The sequence below is a fragment of the Hyperoodon ampullatus genome (assembly GCF_949752795.1).
Source record: "Hyperoodon ampullatus genome assembly, chromosome: 17".
Classification (NCBI taxonomy): domain Eukaryota; kingdom Metazoa; phylum Chordata; class Mammalia; order Artiodactyla; family Ziphiidae; genus Hyperoodon; species Hyperoodon ampullatus.
This window is the reverse complement of record NC_136930.1, coordinates 71,956,086-71,959,533: the sequence shown is the minus strand read 5'-3', so window position 1 is coordinate 71,959,533 and position 3,448 is coordinate 71,956,086. Positions and strand designations below refer to the sequence as shown.

The 3,448-nt window shown below is 50.0% G+C and overlaps 1 pseudogene across 1 annotated transcript; it reads right to left on the bottom strand.

Annotated features, from left to right (window-relative positions):
• Positions 1 to 1,459: 1,459 nt before the first annotated feature.
• On the bottom strand, positions 1,460 to 2,940 carry LOC307065362 (eukaryotic translation initiation factor 3 subunit D-like; annotated as a pseudogene). Its single transcript has 2 exons — positions 2,918 to 2,940; positions 1,460 to 2,355 (listed from the first exon to the last, which is right to left on the bottom strand). The product of its transcript is annotated as a eukaryotic translation initiation factor 3 subunit D-like (transcript).
• Between the last annotated feature and the right edge of the window lie 508 nt (positions 2,941 to 3,448).

The window sequence follows — 3,448 nt, the reverse complement described above, 5'->3', positions numbered from 1 at the left end:
CAAGACTCAGCCTTTTGCCAAGATTGCATAATAATAAGAAGAATTAGTAGTAGTAGTAGTAGTAGTAGTAGTAAGCAACTCTATTGCTTAATGATTGTGAAGCATATATTCAATAAATATCAACTTGGAGTGGGCACCAAGTTACAAATCTGCATGTAGGTGGACCTGGTCTTGGTCTAGCCTTTCTGTGTAAGACAAAAGCTCACTGCTTTCACCTCACGGACTGGTCCATCCTCACGAGTCACTGCTAGGAGGTGCGTCAAATAGACTCATTTTTCAAAATGAGGAAACTGAGGTCCAGAGACAGGAAGTGACTTTCCCATGTTACAAAGCTAAACGCATCAGCTCTAACACTTGGACTCTTCTTTGCTGATCCAATCGAGACACTTCTCATTCTCTCACCCACAGGCCTTCACCCCATGCCTCATTCTTCCTCCGTCAAAAAGCACAAGTTATCCTGAGCTTTCCTTCCTTGTAGAGCAACTGTGAGCATTCCACGTGGCGGCCCGGTAGACAATCCCTAAGTTCCTGCACTAATAATTAGCCATGAGGCTGCCTGAAAACTGGATTTATTAAAGGACACGGAAACCAGCATCAGCATTTGCGTTACCGGCTGGCTTTCTCCTTGGGGATTGGCAAAGCTGCTGATGGTTATGGTGATGAATGAGTTAATAATGAAGATGAAGGTTTCTGGGTGCCTGAGCAGAGGGTAGCTGTCCACTAAAATGGATTAGCCTTGTCCGGCGGGTGTGGCCCTGAGGGGAATCCTGCTTTGTGCTCCTCCGGGGACCTCATTTAGCACCGACCACCTTGTCATAAGGATCTGTTGTTAAAGGGAAAGCAATTTTGGCTGCCTGCTCGGAAACGCTGACCACTCTGGCTGCCTGGTGATTTCAAGTTTGCAGAGCGGGTCCTGCCCCAGAGGAGGGAGAACAGAGGGGAGACAGAAGTCTGGCTTCTCTGCTTCCTCTGGAGCCAATGGGGTGTGTGACCTGGGAGAAATCACCTCCCTCTGAGCCTCAGTTTCCTCACATACGAATCAGAGTATAGGACCAGGTGATCCTTCTAGAAAGACCATCTGTGATCCTATTACTTAAGCCACTATGTAAACTGCCAGTAACAACAACTCACCATCACCTCCATGAGTATTTGCTGTTAAAATGGAGCCAAAGCCAATAAAACACACACACACACACACACAAAAAAAATGGAGCCAAAGCCTTCAGCAAAAGGCTGAGTTTCCCAGTTTGACACAGTGAGAATTACCTGAGTTCAGAATGTTAAAATCTCCAAGTTTCAGGGATTGAAATTTTTTCTTTTTTTTTTTAAGAGACTAAATAGACTTATCCTTTATTCCAACTGACGAGCTGCAGAGAGCGACAATCAGACAAACATTCCACCAGGTATCCAAGGCCCTCCTCGGCTTGGCAGAATCACAGGCTCCACATCACTGTCTGGTTTAGGTTTCTTCCTCTTCTTCTTCCTCTTCCTCCTCCTCGTCATCCTCACCCCAGCTGAAGGTGCCGTCGGGCAGGCTATAGACACGGACGACCTGCTTGCTGGGGTCCCTGAGGTTGAGGTACTTGCCCTCCTCCAGCTTCATGCAGGTGTCGATGATGCAGCACAGGATGCCCCAGGCGTTCTCCACGTTTGGGTTGATCTGACTGGCAAACTCATTGGGCTTGAACTGCTGGGTGCCCAGGATGACGTGGCATGAGGAGCATTTCACGTGGTACCAGGACACGTACCCAAGTTTGAGGTACTCAGATCCAGCCAGCAAAGCACAGCAGGTCCAGCAGGCCAACTTGTAGCTGTTGTTCTTCAGCTCGGTGGCAATGACGGCCCCTCACTGAGAATCCAGCTTCTGACGCCAGTCAACGCCATTAGAGTGCCTGGAGTCCCACTCGTTGAGGGTCTTGATGTTATGGACACCTCCCCATTGGCGCCGGTCATGACGCCGTTGTGCTCACAGCGGACGATGAGGTCAATGTCATCTCCGAGCTTCCACCTGTGGTAACGGTACGCCACAGAGGTGATCTCATTCTTATCCATGTCGTCCTCCACAAACGGGTTTGGGGTGGGGAAGTTGTATCTTTCCTTCCCCATCCTCAAGCACTGTGGGGAGAAGTGGTGGTTGATGTAGGTTGCTTCCATGGCCAGGTTGCGGGGCGAGTTGAAGGAGTTACCTTCATCTTGAGGGGACTCGTTGGCTGCTTCACTCACCGTCAGGAGGTCAAAGTCACAGTTTTGTCCCTCTTGTCAGAGCGGGTGCAGCTTGTCAGTGTGGCCAGAATGGCGTTGGTGGCAAACACGTTCCCCTGAGTCTTTGTCAGCTTCCAGATGATGGGGTCGTCCCTGGTGGCACAGTGGTTAAGAATCCGCCTGCCAATGCAGGGGACATGGGTTCGAGCCCTGGTCTGGGAAGATCCCACACGCTGCAGAGCAGCTAAGCCCGTGTGCCACAACTACTGAGCTTGCACTCTAGAGCCTGTGAGCCACAACTACTGAGCCCACGTGCCACAACTACTGAAGCCCACGCGCCTAGAGCCCGTGCTCCGCAACAAGAGAAGCCACTGCAATGAGAAGCCTGCGCACCTAAACGAAGAGTAGCCCCTGCTCGCTGCAACTAGGGAAAGCCCACATGCAGCAATGAAGACCCAATGCAGCCCAAAATAAATTAATTAATTTAAAAAAAACTCTAAGTTTCAGGGGCCACCCCAGATGGAAAGAACTATAATCTACAGGAAGAGGCCGAGGGGTCCCTTAACAAACAAACACCTTAGGGGATTCTCCTGGTCACGCAAGTTGGGAAACAGTGGAATAGAGGAATGTAGCCTTGATGGTGGTGTGTGGAATCTTCAGGTTCCAGACCCACGGTTCTCGAGCTTGGGAACATGGGAAGCACCAGGAGCTTTACCTTCCCTGCCACTCTGATGCCATTTCCAGAAATTCGGATTAGGTTGGAGTGGGATTTTGTTTTGGGGGTGTTGGGGGTTTTAAGGACTCCCCAAGCGACGTTCATATGCAGCCAGAGTCAAGAACCTCCACCTCAAACTCAAACTGGTTGTTAATCCTACGTCCTCAATGTTTCTCCTCCACCACCAAGGGGGTAAGTGGAAATCCAACCAAGTTCTGATGTCCCTGCCAGGGCTCTGCTGAGCCATCTGGCACCTGGTAGAGACAAGGAAGACCAGAGGACCAAGTTCCACCACACAGCAGCACAGGAGCCAGAGATGGGTGGCTACTTGTGCATAATGGGGGCATTGACTGCTCCATGTTGCCGGGAGATGGGACTCACATTATGTCTGTTCATGTCATAAGTACTCAGTGGATGCTGGTTGGATTGAAACCTGGGAAGAACCAGGATGGCTTTTAGGAGATCACAGGAATCCTTCAGTCCTAAGATACTTGGCAAATACTGTCAAGAGCATGTTGATCATTTTATCCA